Source organism: Diadema antillarum, unplaced genomic scaffold (assembly GCF_040938485.1).
Source record: "Diadema antillarum isolate AM-2024a unplaced genomic scaffold, OU_Dant_1.0 scf00000143, whole genome shotgun sequence".
Taxonomy (NCBI): Eukaryota; Metazoa; Echinodermata; class Echinoidea; order Diadematoida; family Diadematidae; genus Diadema; species Diadema antillarum.
Genome location: NW_027271032.1, coordinates 3,194,581 through 3,214,105, shown reverse-complemented (window position 1 = coordinate 3,214,105; position 19,525 = coordinate 3,194,581).

Below are 19,525 nucleotides of genomic sequence, written 5' to 3'. Positions count from 1 at the left end.
GACCAATACATGGATCCGAATCTTCTACATTATGCTAAAATTTTGGATCATAAAACGAACAGGAAAGTGTGTTTTTTAGCAGTTTTCTCTAGCACTTTCTTTTTAGAATAGTGCGTGAGGTGTTTCTTTAGAGTCCCCTTTTCATTGTCTAAAAACCCTATACTTACTCGTCACTTTCAACTCTAATAATTTTAGAAAGGATGATGTTACTGCTTTTAAAGTTAGCATTAATTATGGACAGAGTCTTTTGATAAAGCATGCTCAATTTCAGCTTAATCTGATAATCCCTTCATTGTTGTTACTCCATTTTTTTTTGTCCCATTCATCACACAGCGAGCATGGCTTGCTAAAGATTAAGTGCTTGAATAGACCCTGTACCTCAGAGCCTCTTTTCTCTGTTCACACTTTTTCTGAGTGTGTGCATTCTTTCCACTATTTAGATAGGTTAGGAGAGTCCATTTGATTAGAGTTATACATCATCTTAAAGCTTAAAGTGTGCTCTTTCAGAATATGCTCTTAACTAAAAATTGATGTCTGGCGACTTTTTGTTGGTTTTGTGATGCAGGGTCACATATATCTCAATCATATGAAATCATAGAATTCCGGAGAATTAAGAAATGACTTACATGATGGATCATTTGATCAACTAACAGCTTTATCAAGAATTCAAAGTGACAGGACATATATGACATGTGCATAGTATGGATGCCGCATGCCCCATGGCCATTTCTGTTCAACTAACTCCTCAGGGTTCTACAAAGTTTTAAATCCATTTACTTCTTTTTATCTTTTTTTTAAATGTGTAGCAATCTTCATAGAGGTATAGACACATCAGAGTGACGTCAAGTTTTCAAAGAGACAAATCTTATGCCTCTGAAATTTATGATGATTTGAAGGAACGCTACATATTAAGATCTGAAACATCATTATTATTTCATTGAAAAGCATGATTACCAGATGTGTCATATTGAAATGATATTTATAATTATTGAAGATTCAGAAACACCCTTGCATGCGGTGGTCATGTTCTTCTGAAGTGCTTATCAATCCACAGATACATTTCATTGTAAATAAAAAACAACATATTTTCACTGAAGTTTCTTTCAAGAAAACAACGAAACTTACTTGTGTCATTAATGCATTCTCCAATGATTTGAAACAAGTATTGACCTTTTATTTTGTGTGTGTGTGTTTGTGTTTACGTTGTGCTTTGCTTATACATCTTAAAGGACAAGTTCACCTTCATAGACATGTGGATTGAGTGAATGCAGCAATATTAGTAGAACACATCAGTGAAAATTTGGGAAAAATCGGACAATCCGTTCAAAAGTTATGAATTTTTAAAGTATCTGCGTAGTCATTGCTGGATGAGAAGACTACTACAGTGCCTGATGTCATATGCGTACAACCATATAAAGAAAATAAAAAGAGAATTTCACAAAATTTGACTTTTTGAATAAAGTGCACATTTCCTCGACTTGTTACTGACATATATCAAGGGTAATATTATTCCCCCTGCCTTCTGAAAGAGAGAAGTCAAGTGTTCTTTTGTCATGCGAGAAAAGTGAAAATATGTTGAATTTTCTTTATTCTTTCTTTGTACCGTTGTACTCATGTGACATCACAAGCTATAGTAGTCTTCTCATCCAGCCTTGAGTAAGCAGAAACTTCAAAAATTCATAACTTTTTCATGGATTGTCCGATTTTCCTCAAACTCTCAATGATGTGCTCTACTAATATTGCTGCATTCACTCAAGCCACATGTCTATGAAGGTGAACATGTCCTTTAATGTGAAATTGTGAATGCTACTGACTGAGATGATGTACTGAGAAAGAGTGAATGCTAACAGAGTGGCAAAATATTAGCAAAAGCTCACTAATGAGAGAATACTCAGGGCGGCCGAGACTTTTTGATTGAAAAATATTAATAAAATACTTTTTAATGCATTCTCTGGTGATTTTAAACTAGTATTAACCTTTTATTTTGTGTGTGTGTGTGTGTGTGTGTGTTTGCGTTTGTGTTTGTGTTTACATTGTTGTGTTGCTTGTGTTTCATAATGTGAAATTGTGAATGCTATTGACTGAGAGGATATAGGGAGAAAGAGTGAATGCTAACAGAGTGGCAAAATATTAGCAAAAGCTGACTAATGAGGATGTACTCAGGGTGGCCGCGGCTTTTTGATTGAAGAATGTTAAAGGCGTCATTATGTATGTAAAATCCAGTGCTAGAGTAAGCATGAGGAAATGAGCTTCTGAAAAACTTAATATACTCTCAATTCCTAATGTACATGTAAGATCATTAGCTATTACAAGATCTGTTTGGCAAGGAGTTGTGAAATACAAGTATTCAGATTCTTTGAAAAAGAAAAAGAATAGAGTGAATTACAGCAGTGAAGTCAAAGCAAGATATGCACAGCTGCAGCAGATCCATGCAGCATCAATCTACTGCCCAGGGGTCAATATGCAGAAGAGTTCAAATGCATATAAAGGAGATTGGGTTACAGCTCGTTATTCCAAAGGCTCTTCAGTCTGAAGATTCGTTATTCTGAATTTCATTTTCGGATCAACAAATCTTCAGAATAACGAACCTTCGGAATAACGCCACAAATGTTCGGATTAACGAACCCTTTTTCATCTTCGGATTAACGAACCACTAGGCATAGGGAATTTATGTGTTTCGGATTACGAACCTTCGGAATAACGAACAGCACCCAGGAGATTGATACCAAAATACTATGAGGATTGAGTGAATGCAGCAACAGTAGTGGAACATCAGTGAAGTTTGAGGAAAGTTGGACAATCCATTCAAAACTTTAATATGAATTCTTTTAAAAGTTTTGGTGCCACCATCGCTGGATGAGGAGAATGCAACAATAAAACTTTAATAATGAGGACTGTTTGAAATTGCTACAAAAAGCATTTCCCATAGACCCATGCCCGAGTATACTCAAGACTTGTCCTCAACGGGTTAAAATATTCATAATCTTTGTACAGATTGTTTGATTTTCTCCGAACTGCACTGATGGGCTTTACTGGTACAACTGCATTAACTCAGTCCACTTATATTTTTGGGTATCACAGCCCTGACTTAAAGTGGTCAAAATGTAGTCCTGGCCCCAAGGGCAGTAACCCTGGTTCTTCCTTGAACAAACTTAGGAAATTCACTACTTATGTATTTTACTTGTGCCCGTTTTGTACAGCATTATTACGTATTCCGTGAACTTGTTGGTTTGATTTTGATTTGATTTGATTTGATTTATTTATTTGAACACGGTAAAAAGCCTGCTATCGGCTTTGAAGCTGCTTTTCAGCAAGGCCGTGCATAAGAATTTACAAAACTGAATCAAAAACAGAGGAACAGGTACAATAATAATTTGAAAAACAAAGAAAAAAAACTGACAAAACACAACATAAATAGCATACAGTGAATAAAACTAGAATTGGAACAAATATAAATACAAATATAAGATGACTTACACATGTAGAGTACATTTCGATGACAACAAAATCAAACTGTGACGAAAATGATATGCGTCATTAAAAGAAAACAAAAATATCACAAAGATTTGTAACAAATAAGTGGCAAGAAAAATTAACATAATATCAGGAAATTTACTTTCTGAATTGCTTGTGTAAAAGAGCTTAAACTACTGTATCACGATTTCGAATATTTGGGGGTATACTGTTAAATGATTTAGATGCATTACAAAACGGACTTCGCTTTAAACAATTCATCGTTGGTATTGGTAAAAATACAATTCTATCATTGCGTACATTACAATAATATTCTCTTAATGTAATACGTGAACATAAACTCTGTAGTAATAAATTGTGAATAGCTTTATGTATTTGAGTTATAGTGATAATGAGACTGCTATTTTGCTGACAAATTTGGCCATACAATATAATGTCTTCAAAAAATCAAAATATGAAACTAAAGGATTAGAAAAGATTCCTTGGTCTGTATAAGAACTGTTTTGCAAAAGTTAGCAAAACCTCAAAATGTCATAACTTCCGTATTTTCCATACAATTTCAGTCAAATTTTTACCATTGAACTCACAAGATTTCACTCTCTTTTTATCAGACTAACTTATATTTGGACTGGAATTCTTCTCTAAACCTAGAATAATGGTACCCATATGGAGAAAATGAAATTATGAAAGTTTAGCCCAGATTAAACTCCCTCCCTCCCCCAGGACCTGTGCGGTGCACCCTTAGATCTGGGATTTTAGGGGGGGGGGGGGGGGGTGGGGGGAAGACTGCAGAGAAATCAATGATTACCTCATGGTTTTCATCCTGTTGTAACCCTCCTATAATTATAATCAAAGATCATTGTAGAGAAGATTCATTTTAATAGCTACCTTGTGGGAGGAGTATAAGTTTAGATTTTAAGCTCTGGTGCAACACATCTATCAGTGGCGGATCCAGAGGGGGGCGCAACCGGCACATGCTCCCCTTTTATTTTTCGTGAAAAACAAAAGAAATGTTAAAAAAATGAAATGAAACCCAGAAGTGCCACCAGAAATGTTAGTCACGCCCCCACCCCTTTACAGAATTTCTGGATCCGCCCCTGCAGGGGCGGATCTAGCTTTTTTCCAAGGGGGGGGGGGGGGGTTTGAGGGGCTGAGCTGGGTATTGCGAGGGAGCGTAGCGACCAAGCCCGAGCGAGCGAAGCGAGCGAGGGGGGGGGGGGGGGGAGGGTGTGGGAGGGGGGTATCCCCCCTCCCACGGTAGGGAGATTTTTCATTTTTAGGGTTGCCAGCTTGCGATTTTAAGCATACTTACATGCTCTATTTTTTATCTTTTTTGCCGACCCTGGCTCCGCGGTCCCTGGGTTTGTGATGTCCCAATGGCGATGCAGAGCATCGTCCACAAGGCGATGTCTGTGAGCCGCGTGGAGCCGCGTGGAGCCGCGTGGCGTCGCGCCGATTTTTTTTTTTTTTTTAGCTATTTGAACCCCGTAAGTGATGTTTTCCTGGCATCTACTAACGTAATGGAGAACATAAAAAGCAGTCCATGATATTACGTCTTATTAGAATAAGATCAAATAACAGTTTAAAACAGGCGCGCCGGAAGCAGTTTTGGATTGGGGGGGGCAAACATTGGAGGGGGCTCAAGATTAGAACATGCATATGTTACACAATATACACATACACACACACACACACGCACACGCACACGCACACACATCTATTATATATATATATATATATGTAAAGTGGCGTACGGTGGGTCGAAACATGGGGGGAACCATAAAGTAATTTTGACGGTCTGTATGCTTGTGCGTGTGTGCGTGAGCAATAATGGGACTACAATACATTACGGAATGTGATACATTCAACAACGCAGTCATTGAGGAACATTGAAAGTTTTCCTTACATGGATTATGGAATGACGGTGTGAAACGATCGACAAATTATATACTGTCAGCAACATCCCAGGTGAATGGCATAACAATAAAATGCGAGCGAGCGAAGCGAGCGAGCTTGAAAATTTTGATATTCTGCAGTTCCAAAACTGGAGTTTTGTAGCTATATATTTCGTTTTGGAAATAAATGGGAGCGCATCGGGCGCAACTGCTGGCAATTATTGGCAGCAACATTAGGAGAATGGCATAACGATTCAACGCGAGCGAGCGAAGCGAGCAAGCTTGAAAATTTTGACATTCTACAGTCCCAAAAAGGGGTTTGTAGCTACAGTATATCTTTCACTTTGGAAATTAATGGGGCGGCGCATCGGGCGCAACTGCTGGCAATTACTGGCAGCAACATTAGGAGAATGGCATAACGATTCAATGCGAGCGAGCAAAGCGAGCGAGCTTGAGAATTTTGACATTTTACAGTCCAAAAACTCCCGTTTGTAGCTATATCTTTCGCTTTGGAAATTAAGAGGGGGGGGGGCATCGGGCGCAACTGCTGGCAATTACTGGCAGTAACGTTAGGAGAGTGGCATAACGATTCAATGCGAGCGAGCTTGAAAATTTTGACATGTTACAGTCCAAAAACTCTCGTTTGTAGCTATATTTATCTTTCGCTTTGGAAATTAAGGGGTGGGGGCATCGGGCGCAACTACTGGCAATTACTGTCAGCAACATTAGGAGAATGGCATAACGATTCAATGCGAGCGAGCTTGAAAATTTTGACATTCTAGAGTCCAACAACTGCCGTCGTAGCTATGTTTTTCGCTTTAGAAATTAAGGGGGAGGCGCACCGGGCTCAACTGCTGGATGCGAGCGAGCGAAGCGAGCGAGCTTGAAAATTTTGACATTTTACAGTCCAAAAGCTGCCGTTTGTAGCTATATTTTTTCCCTTTTATTCATATATATACATATTTATTTTATTTTCTTTGTTTATTCATTTATTTTTGGCAGCCCAAGGGGGGGGGGGGGGGGGTTGAAACCCCCTAACCCCCCCCCCCCCCCCGTAGATCCGCCACTGCCCTGTCTATATGTGGCTATGCAGGTATAGGTTCACATCTTCAGTAGAAGACAAACCGGCCATGATTGATACCACTTGGCTACTGCAGAGATTCCAGTGTCATGTCTTAAGAGCAGCTAAAGACATGTAGGTGTTAGATTTCAAGAATGGATTCAAGAAGTGGCTTGTTTACCAAAAAATGTTATGCAGTAAATAATAATGATGTAGTAATATAAATAATGATATAGTAATATTAATAATGATAATAACATCATCCCCATGATATAATGATGATAATAGTGATAAAAGATGACAAAATAAATTATGATAATTGTGCAGATCATGAATTCAATAATAATGATGATAATAATGATAATAACGACATGGTCTTCTGTATATATTACACGGGGTAGCTCCAGTACTGATGAGTTGCATGGTTGAAGAATAATGTCCCCCAGCGTGCATGGTGTATAAAATCTGACGGTTAAACACTGCAGACTTTTTGTCATTTATCAAATACGATGAATTTACCCCAATGTCGCTCTTGAATAAGATTCCCTTCTGTACCGAAAAGGCAATCATATTTGAGAATGAAAAGTTACAATCCATATTGTGACATTTCCTTGTTTTACACATAATGTCGAATTAGTGAATATAATTGGTGTGTTGACATTGGTGATACCACTTCAACCACCAAGTGATTAAAATCATTGTTCCATATCCAAGCCTACAAAGCACGCAATTGTTTGGCGTGCGTGCGGTCGTTACAAAGATGCCTTTGCGCCTCGCTGAACGCGAGAAATTCATCGCCATGAGGACCAATTTCTTTAATAATAGATGTCTAAAAATTCAAAACGTGCGATAGAACAAGTTTCAGCGCTTTAATTACATGTACTGTGATAATAGAGAAGGACCTACTCTATCAACTTTTTGACCAGTATTCTGGTCTGGTCTAGTCAATATTATAGTTACATACTCATCCCGACACATACGAGAGACGAAGACCGCTTTAGGGGGACAATGTTACGATATTATAACCAGCCATGTTATTTTTGACCGCTTAAACGGGACGAGCCCTTTGTTCGAGAAAGGGACGCCCTTGTATAAAAAAGCCATTAATTTAACATGCAGTTTTGTATATTTTTCATGTCTGAAGGATTACTGAACATTAACTAAAAGTTCTTTTCCCGGAGAATGCAGGCTGGGCCCAGCCTATAGCTCCTTGGGGGAAAAAAATCCTTGTCATGCATATCAAAAGCAAATTTGCCCTCACGATGTCATGTAGAAATTAAAGAACATCTCCGATGAATTATGGATACAAGATTCGTATTGTAATCATTGTGTGATGGGCTCATGTATACAGATGTACATGTATAGGCAACCTGAGTTTGTTACCAAATGATGTGTGCTTGCAAATTACGGTCGGATGTTAGGGCCCGTAAGCACTAGTATTGTACATATTACTAAATCTGACCTCTTTTAATTGGGACAGTTGCTTAAAAGGGATAATGTCACCTCCCATACATTCCTGATTAAGCGTTAGCGTGTGCAGGACTTATGGACAATACGACACAAAATATTTTTTATTGCATGAATAATCGGTAGTCATTAGTTAACTCTTCCTTCGCTACCGTTTCAATGGCAAAAACATTTTAAGGAATTCAAAGAAGATCGTTATTTCTTATAAAGTCAGGTAGCATTATTTGTATTTATCTGGAATCTCGCACTTGCGTCCGGTCACTACATATAAAGATACGTGTATAATAAATCCGTGCCATAACTGTATCGCCTCTGACAGCCATTGTAGCCCCTTACGAAGTTTTGGGCCTAGAGGACCTGCCCCACATTGAACGTCGACTATAGGCACACCTGTAATCTACGTGATGTGAATGCGTTTACTTCAAAATTTTTAGAGGTCAGCTGACGTTGCTGAAATCATGTAACCATGAGTGGGATCATTTCTAAGGCCATGTCTTTCACAGGAAGGTCTTCCATGAGTTTACAGTGAAATAGAGAAGAAAAGGGAGTGAGCGGAATTGTGCGTGCCCGCGAGAGCAGTTGTGAATTAGTCAACAGACTCTCTCTGTATTCGTGGCCTTCCCAGGTGAACAGTTGGTATTGACATTAACCAATCCCCGCGCTTCTATTGTTATCATTCAGAGCAGTAGATGAGAGAGAGATAGAGAGAGAGAGAGAGATGGAAAGAGAAAGAGAGACAGAGGGAGAGAGGGAGGAAGAACGGGAGAAACTTATGTAAAGATACCATTATCATTGCCACCAAAAAAAAAAAAAAAAAAATGAAAATGGGTGTTGGCTCTTTGATAACGGCACTCCTTTTGTCGAATTGGATGGTGCCAAGTCACAATAGTATATAATACGAAGGAACCCTGGTCCGTGGATTGGATCAGACGTTCTCGTGTATAGTCACATCACTTATCGATGGTGCTCACTGATGTCCTTTTTCCTCCCTACCGTGGAACCACACACATCAGTTAGCTGGTATTCCTCGCAACCCTCCACACGCCTGTGACCTGTAGCTCCACCCTCAACTTGCTGATACCATTTTATCCACAAACGATTAACCTCCACTACCAGGAAAACCTTAACAGGAATTTTTAACCGCGTTTCATCCGTCCGTGTTTACGGCGCATCTGCACCAGCAGGAAAATGGCACCAAGTTGCCGGCTCCTTCTGGTGGCACTGGTGGCAGTTGTCTCGTGGCAGATCTCGGCAGCCCAAGAAAGTAAGATGTCTCGATTGTCATACATGTAGTTAGTAGTTGTATGCCATACGGGTCCATAGCTCTTTAGACCTTGTCTGTATAATACTCGTGAAACCTTTTATATATACGTCACCTAAGTTATTCAAATCATGACAATTCCACATTAAAATTGAATGGGAAAAGCGTGGGCTTATTCACTATTTTGCGTTGCATTATAATTGCCACATCTAATTTACGTGACAGGTGGCTGACTATTCATTCTTTTAATACTATGACACACGCCAAATCTTTGACTGTCGTTACCTTATTCCTATATACTTTTCGAAGTTTTCCTCCTTTTTTACAGGTATCAAAGGCGTTAAAATTATTTTTAAAAGTGGGAACGGAAACGTCTCGGCACAATGAATCGTAATTTTAAGGGAAAACCGCACACAATATATTGTCCATTAATGTTATGCTTGCGCTTTACCGTAGGGAGTGGATGAGAATTTCAGTGCTTATTGTGTTTTCTGAAAAATTATCTCGCGTATACGCAATCACATAAGAGAAAAGCACCTACAAAATGAGAGTGAATTTCCGTCGATTATAGCTATGCTGTAGATGTTCTGGAGGTATTTCAATTTTGTCCACATCGTCGTCGTAACTCTTTGATAAAAAGGAGAAATAAACCTAGATTACAATGTGGATTGAGTAAATGCAGCAATGTAAGTAGAACTCATCAGTGAAGATTTGGCGGAATATATATACATTTTTTTCCAGTTTTGGTGCTGCCAGCGGTAGATGAGAAGACTACAAAATTTTGTGACGTCATGTTTATGGAAAACGACTTTAAGAAAAGAAAAAAAAAGTCAACAAGTCAATTTTCTGATAGCAAAGTGAAAGATCACTCGACTTGCCTCTTTCAAAAAGCAGGGAGAATAATATTAACTTTAACATAGAATATGTCGTAACAATTCAAAGGAATGTAGTTTTTTTCATATATGTAAAAATGTTCTTTAATTCTTACAAATTTTCTTTATATTTCTAAACTTAATGTCACGAACCGCTGTGGTTGCTCTGATCCAGCAATGGCTGCACCGAAACTGTAAGAAAGTCATGATTTTTTCATAGATTGTCCGATTTCGTAAAACTTTGACCGATGCGTTCTACTAATATTGCTTCATCTCCACAATCTACATAAGATTATATATAGAGGTTTCATTCCCCCTTTAAGTTGAGTAAGACGCATTCGGTTATTTGGTTTCAGAAGCCTTTAATAAATCTTAATCTCCTGAGTGCAGTGAACTCGGGAATTATGGTCTGGAAAAGATCTCGAAGAAACAATGTACACTGTAGTTTGTACGAGATAGATACAGTTGTAGATGGTACGGGCGCGAATTCAGTCACTGTCTTTCTTTCTTCTTCTTCTTTTTTGGCATGAAAATCCCTCAAAAGCTAGTCATAAGGCGTTTTCACATCAGCCCGATGTTTCGAAATAGCGCGCTATTTTCTGACTTGGGAAGTTAAAAAATATCTCGAGCTTGGATTTTTTCGGGCTGATGTGAAAACGCCTATAATGTGCTCAAAACTGTGCTCATGTACTCTGAATTTTTAAAGCAGATGTAGATTACATTTTCCTTTCATTTCTTCCTCATTCGCATCCGTGAGGGTAATGTTCGCTTTCTATTCACCCCACGCATCGAAAGGGAATAAAACAAAATAATCAGAGCTCTCTATAATGTCTTGTGGTATATTTAATGATAAATTGAGAAAAAGGTTCAACTGGCACCTACCTGTGATCCATTGAGAGAGGTTCATGACCTTGAATATTTGGGAAGGACCAAAATTAAGAGAGGCAGTGCGATTGGTTGACTTCTGTTGTGTAAAAAAAAAATCGAGAAAAGCACAATCATAATAATACACCCCTGGACACAGGTCATTAACATTACAATGGGAAAAAAAGAGAATTAAGTACCTCATTTATGTAGCATTTTGTTGCAGTTTGTTCATTTTGTCATGTAATTCCTTAGATACGTTTAGTTATTCCGTTGTTTTGCCAAGAAAAAAAAAATCAAGCGGGTGAACAATTCCGTAACTACCCCCTTCGAAATGAAGCTTGAAGGAATCGGGTACACAGCATGTGAGCGATAATAACTCGGGTTTTCAGTCAGGCTGTCGGTTCGTTAAAGAATCTTGACTTGCGAACTGCTGTTATACCAGAGTTCCATCAAGAGAGTCAGTTACGATAGGATTCAATTCTTTTATGAAAGTGACGTCAGTAAAACAATTTGGAATGAAACAGAAATATGAATAAATGAAGATTCTAATAAGGAACAGATTAATTTGAATATAGGAAGCACTTTTGGTTTTGTTAAGAGGAGAGAAGTAACGCTTTTAATTTTGTACATAAGCTTAATAGTTATTTTTCACGTTATGCATGTTATGAAGAAAATGCTCATTGAATGTCATAATAATCAGAGAAAGATTAATTAGCATCGGGTAGACGTGACAAATTGTATACAAAGTGGCAATCATTCCAACATTTGTTTCAATGAAAACGAGAGAATTATACAAATATTTGCTTTTGTTTGAATCTACTTAAGATATCAATTTATTGCGTATACAGTTAAATGCTGGAGTGCGATTTAATAAAATAGATGGGGGCGAAAAAAGTTTGGAGAAGAAAAAAAAAAGTAGGGTATGGCAGATTATTTGAGCAGTGGTGTGATTATCCAAATACAATTCCTTTCCCCATGAACAATCAAAGGAAAAAACAACAACACTTGTTTCAAACATAAATTTCCCAACTCTGTAACTGCTCAAAAGAACTTTTTGGCACATTGTATTATCTTGTCATTAGTGTTTAGGCAAGCAACCTACCTATCCATCAGAGGAGGTAACCCAAAAACAAAAAAGAAGCAAAACACGATAACAGCACCATAAAAAAAAAGAATAACTCGGATGTCGGGGTTCTGCGATGTAGGCTACTACAATTTGATTTAGGTACACCTGCAGGTGGTATATATGCTATACTCCAACCAATGAATTATGATCTGTCGAGACCGCAAAGATGATACTGTCCAGGCCTTTAGAGGGCGCTTTTCCCTAGTGTCCCTTTATGCAGACAGTGAGCTAAGCGAGCTTTCCAACCCTATGAAGGATTGCGTTCCAACCCTATAAACGATTGCGATTTTTCTAGTAGATCCAACAGGTCCGACACGTCGATGATCAGGCCATGCAGTAGGGAAAAAAAAAAGTCTTCATCCACTTGGTAGTCCATCCGGTAGAAGACTCACGATCTCCGCAGAAGTCACTGATCTTGACAAACCTAACGTCAAACATTCACAATCGTTGTTTCTTATACAGTCACTGTCAGTATACTCAATTATGTTTTTCGCAGTACATTGTTACGCCCTCTCGGAAAAGTCAGGACTGTAATTGAAAGGCCGCCTGCTTACTCCCTTACTCTCACTTATCTCCGCGGAAACAACGGAGAAAATGATACATGTGTGTAGGTGAAATAACTTTCAAAAGTAAGGGGCAATTTTGCTTGAGTCATTTTCAATAGGTGCCCACATGATAATAATATGTGCATGTATATTGATACATATTTTTTTTTTAACGAAGGCTTAAACTAATCACAGTGCTATACATTACCTTTCCGTTATATAGTCAGTGGTTTGTAATAAACATAAGTCGGCTAAAGCGTCCAGCCCTTCACTTAGTTAATTTTGTAGATTCGTGTGACAGATATAAATCGACATGGCATGAGGGCAATCGCTAATAGAAAACATGGTATAAGATCTTATTTCATCAGTTGGTATCATTAATATAACGTGTATATAATGTGTATGTATGTGTGTTTTGCGTGTGGTTTTAGTCCGTTCATTTTTTTTTCTTCTTTCCTCCTTTCTTCTTCAGCTTGCACAACGAACCTTTGTAATAATGGAGAAAACTGCTTTAATAGGCCGAATTCTGACGAATCTACCTATGCCTGCGAGTGTGAAAGGACCAGAGTCCAAGGCTTCAATTGCTCAGTCCAGGCTGGTAAGTATCTGTTGTAGTACGTGTGGATTTAACAATTCTCTTCAGGTCTACCATACCCTTAAAATGACAAACCGGTCCACATAAGTTGTCAATTTCTGTCAATTAAACCTACATGTAATACGTGCATATTCACATGAACAGAAATAAGAAAACACACACACACTCATGCTTGCCCATGCAGTAGATATAATAATGCAGTTGTATAGTGATTGACGCATGTCAATCCAGCTCTCTGAAAATGTATGATGTTGGTCAGCTCTTTAAGCTTGTTACACCTCCATTTTCCTAGAATCTGACCCAATTCAACGCAAGTAAACACACACACACACACACACACACACACACAAGTTCATGACATGTAATTTATATTCAATTCAATTCAATTCAATTCAAAGTTTATTTCATTTTCGACAAAACATGTAAGTTACACTTCTGTTACAACAGAGAATAAGGTAAACAGAACATTATGCAATGAAAAGACTACAATAATTGAGGACCTTAGTAATTGTACATTGTAGAAAAAAAAAGAAACAGAAGTGGTCAAAAATAAGTACATGTATAACCTTACTTAAAGTGCGAAAAATGGAGAGACCCACTGAAAAGACAGAGCTTGTAGATTGTGGGCCCCTCTGAAAAAAAAAAAAAACATCATGGGAAGATTAATTGGAGCATCATAAATACAAAAGGAAAGAAGGAAGAAGAGGTAGAAATCTGGAAGCTCACTGAAAATTAGGTTCACAGATAATTACACTTACTTTCATAGGCGCGAACAAACATGAAACAAGACTAGACAACAAAGCAGATGCTGAAGAAAAGGCTGTAGGGGACAAAACGGAATGGACAAGACTAACAACGCAAACAAGCATGAAACAGGACTAGACGTCAAAACAACTATTGAAGGAAAGGCTGTACGGAAACAAAATGGAATAGACAAGACTAACAGACAGAAGACAAAATAGCAAACAAAAACGCACAACGGAGACAGCGATCTTCGGCAGAAGCATGCCAAAAGAAACAGATGATACAGTAGTTGTGGAGGGAAAAAAAGTGATATTGTAATGCCTGAAAAGAGGAAAAAACAATGAAATAGAGGGACGTAGGAACAGGAGTAACGGACGGAAATTCAACTCTTTGACACTTTGAGCAATAGCATTGATGACAACAGATATCCAAAAGATTATATACAATTTATTCTTCAAAGAGGAGAAAAAGTGAGTAAGTCAGTATGTGAGAAAGAAGACCAAATGGCTAAGTCAGTGCTGCAGAGTCATGCGATTGCAATGGAAAGAATAATGGATGGGGCGTTTTTTATACAGTATCATGATTCAAAGAATTCCAAAATTTGGGCCTATATAAATAAGTGTGTTTTTAGCAAGGATCGTTCGTAAAAGGGGTAAATGAAATTAATTGGAACGCCTAGTGGGATATTCATGAAATGATTGATTTTTTAGGAACATATTAGAATAAAAAATGGACGGAAGCAAATTGTTGCTATACTTGTACTTAAATTGCCCTAAATTATACAAAAAACAGATCTTGAATATCATCAGGGAGAATACACAAAAGCACCCGTACAATATGATAGTAAGAAATTAATACCGGTAATAAGAATGATAATACAATTCTATTTTGTACAACAATGCATAAGATAATGAGTAAACCGGTGTGTTTTCAGAACTGCTTGTGTGTTTCAATTCGTTGCTCATCCCAGCTCTTCCCCATGTAACTTGACACAAAAACTGAAATATATTTAAGAAGATGATTATACTAGATTACTTCGCTTCTCAAGAGACTGCCGGATTTTACTTTTACGCTTAACCCTATCTACACCACGTGTACTAGTATTTCCTGTCCATAATACATTAGGCCTAATTTGTGCACACAATGTGATGCATGGCGCAGAAAGTGTCAATATTGCTAAATATTTGTGTACAAAAGCCGGCGGTGAGAGCGCTAAGTTTTCGGGTGCTGTTCGTTATTCCGAAGGTTCCCTGTTCCGAAGGTTCGTTAATCCGAAACATGCAAATTCCCTATACCTAGTGGTTTGTTAATCCGAAAATGAAAAAGGGTTCGTTAATCCGAACATGTGTGGCGTTATTCCGAAGGTTCGTTATTCCGAAGATTTGTTAATCCGAAAATGAAATTCGGAATAACGAACCTTCGGAATAACAAATCTTCGGACTGAAGAGCCTTCGGAATAACGAGCTGTAACCAGTGAAACGGCGCTGTGGGTTTCACACCTGTGAATAAAACTTGCCAGGGCCCTACTGAAAAAAAAAAAATGCAATTGACATAAATTTCAAATTTCCTGACAGGGTCAAGCTCGAATCCCGTCACTTTTTCGTAGCAAGGATACTAAGATAAATCTAATAGGGAAAAATACATAAAATAGGTCACACAAACCTGTCAAAGACTAATTAAGTTGATGGGAGTGAATCCTTCTGCGATATATTTTTTGTTTTAAATTTAGGGGAACTTTATTTTTCTTTTTTTGTGTGTGTATAGATCTCGAAAAAAAAGGCATAAAAATTCACATCCGTAAAACCGTACTCATTAAGGACCTCTGTGTAGAGGTTTGAGCTGATAGACCACTCTTCTAAATTATTTTCAAGATTGGAGTGAAATAAGTTGGTGTATAGTTAGAGTAGATATGAAACACGACAGACATGCACTGAATCTTTCATTTATTTCGGATCTTTTTTTTTTTGACGTGTGTGTCTAATTCAAATATGAGACCTTTACTTGTTATAGTAACACGCCTCCGTGTGGTTGGGTTGAAAAAGAAAATTATATTGAGCAGGTAGTCATGGTAGTAGAATGAGTTTTCATTAGAATCGAAAGAAATAGAAGAATCTAGTCCCCCGAGCGTTTCTGAAAACAACGGTATGGATCTATGGAGCAGATTATATCAGGTTATGATGTCATTGACAAACAAGCCCCCCGCTGACCTACACACAAGACATCCTCACTAAGTTTTCTTTAATGAAATGAAAAATATTGTCATTCACATCAAATATCACATCGTTTCAAAAGCTTATAAGCGATGGTTGTTACGAAAGGGAAGGGATGTCGTTGCTATGAGGTCTTTTCTATCACCATGATTTTTATGCCTCCGCCACGTTTACTTCTTCCTCCATATCTCGGAAGTGGCTCAAGTTATCTTGAAACTTAGTACGTGATGAGACAGTGATTCTCTTTTTTTCCTCTGAATTTTAGGGTCATAGGGTCAAAGGCCAAGGGTCAAGGCCAGGTGAAAATGATAACAATTTACTATTCAATACAGAAATTGCACTTTTTCTCCATACCTTGAAAATTACTCAATGGATAAATTTATAAATAGAAGGGTCAAAGTCAAGTAAAAGTCCTCAAATCCCCCAATACATACTCTCCCATTCATCCAATTAAGCCTACATACAATGTAGGTCAAGAAAGGTGAACATTCAACACATTTGTGACAACATGTCATTTTCATATTTTGCAAATTATGTTAAACTGTCATCACACACATCGTCCTCATGTACTATAGACCAATTAGGAGAATCATGCATTATGGCGGAGGCATACCAGTCGCCATAGCGACATTTCTAGTCAGTTTTAATGTACAAGCGAGTATTGCCAGTTGGAGGGTTTTAATGACAACGTTATCGTAGTCCTACCGTTACTTGCAAGCCTGCATAACTGTTGATATCCAACGAACTTCAGTTGAATTCTGTGCTGTATTATAGTGATAATTATTGTTACCTTTGTATTTTATTGGATTACAGATAATGGAGCAATAGCGACATGCTTCGGAACAGATTGTCGGTCTGGTTTTTTTACATCGCCGAACTTCCCATCCGACTACAGTCCTTTCGACTCAAGGCTCTACCTTCTGTTTGTCCCTGAGGCGACTGGATTCACTTTTACTTTCAATGACCAGTTTTGGGTCGAATCCGACAAGGACGACCTCTACATTGGGCCAGGCCTTGGATATGGTGATGTTACAAACATACGTAGTGAAAGTCAACCGAGCCTAGATATCTACCATTTTGTTGGCATGACATTACCGGATTCCTTCACGTTGGATAACACCGATTCTGCCTGGTTCTTTTTTGCCACTGACAAAAACATCGAAGGCGCGGGCTTCAATATTTCTTGGTCAGCTATTGGTAAGTGCATGCAATATTACCAATTCCATCTGACCTTATCTTATATCATATGTCATTGTCTTCTCATTTATTTCATATTCAGTGAATCTACGTTAGTTTCGTAAGAGTAATTTGTAGATCCGTCATTGTTAGTTAAATTACTATTTCATTATCAGGTTGATAATCTTACATTTAGTGGCGGGACACCAAAACGAGAAGACCAAAAGTCATACGAGGGGTACAGCAGTTAAACCCTATAAGATTATTTTCTCCAGGTCCATTTTCTCTTTTGATGAGTCATCAATTTTGGCTGGAATTGTTTGCTGAAAAGTTTAAGTAACGGTGAGGACGAAAACGTATTCCAGAGTTGTTGGGGTTTTTTTTCAAGACAAACGACTTCCATAGACCAACTGTTTTTTTTTAAAGAAGTTTGTGTCCATGGTGGGGGTGGGGGTTGGAGAGGAGGATATTGAAATTGCAGTCGTTAACATGATGGAGTAAAAAAACAGATAAGTCTAGCACACGTAATATTTTGTGTACATAAAATGCAGACAAATTTTATATGTATATGTATGTATTTAATATAATTGTATTCATGTGTGTATGTATGTGTGCGTGCATGTGTGTGCGTGTGTCTGTCTGTCTGTCTGTGTGCATATGTGTGTGTGTTTGTGTATGAAATGAAACCTAAAACTCAAAATGTTTGATTTATCATTTCATTTTTCAACTACAAATGAAATGATAAATCCAACATTTTTAGTGTTGAATTTAAGATTTACAAAAGGTTCGAGGAGTGACAACGTTTCAAATGTTAGAGTTGCCATTTCATTTCAAAGAGTTTCCATTATTTCGCGTGATTTTTCGCCATTGCATTTTGTGTCATACTTGAGCGCTATAACTCTTATCTCTTCTCATTTATTCCGCGAAATGCCCTGCTCATTTAAATACTTGTAGCACCATATTATGATATCTCACATTAAGGAAATATCATCGACATGTCATGGTAGATGAAAGCTTGGTCATCTATTTCACTGAAAATTTAGATAATCATATTTGCATGCATAGATATACGTGTAGTTGAGAATATACAGTACGTGCATTTGTGGCAACATAATTTTTTTTTTTTTTTTTTCGCGGAGGGAAATTTCGCAATAAGCACGCATGTGTATTCTTATGAATCTGTATGTCTTTTGTCTGCGGTTTCACTCTTGTATGGGTGCTGTTCCCATGAACAGACTTCGCGAGGGCCATCTTTCTTATCTGGTGTACATCCGGGACATCTTATTTTTTATTCATTTTTTTTTTTCGATAGTAAAGTATCTATTCCTTCTGTATCATTTCATTTTCTATCAATTACTCTCTGTTTCCCGGTATCTTCTGTCAAACTCTGTTGAATCTATTCATTATGTATTACATGGGACTCATACACACCATCACTCCAACCGTGGCACTGTATGTATATCTTCATGCCTCTATATTCAACTCAAGTTCTTACATTTTGTTTCATATTTATGGATGCATGTATATTCACTTGTCTTCTCTTCATTTACTTTGTACATTGTGTACGCATGGCGGTAAAAATAAATTGAATTGAATTGAATTGAATTGATCAGATTTTGTGCCATCAAAAACATTCAGACGGATGAAATTAGGTAAAGTTCGAAGACTTAAAATTCCCGTTTACAAATAACAAATTGACATGAATACATGAAGATACATTATTCAATGCACAAAATATCATTAGTAATAAAGAAAGATTAAAATAGTGAAGGATCACTACATACGCATTAACAAAACAGGCACACCAACAACCACATTCATTGTAAATTGCACTGTATAACTCTTTACGCATATCTCTCCATCTCTTTCTTCCTTTGTTCATATTTCATCTGAAATCAGCCTCTCCTTTTAGTCGAATCCAAAGGGACTGGAGAACATTCGGCGACTGACGTGAAATGTTCAGGATTTTTCCTTTTGCATTCTTTTTTTTCGGGATGCCATTAGTCGTGATTCCTTCGATCCTCATTTTCTTGTTATGGAAACAGTAATTTCGTACGTTGGTAAAAGTTCGACATTGCGCTGAACAAACCTATTTCATGCTCTGTGTTTTTGCTATAATGCCGTAGAACGACTATCAGAGAGTGCCAGCTTTTCACAGTCGGGTCATTCGTGTCAACTTTTTCTCATGGCCTTAACCGTTTCTACCGGGCGATAGATGTTGTCATTCTTACTA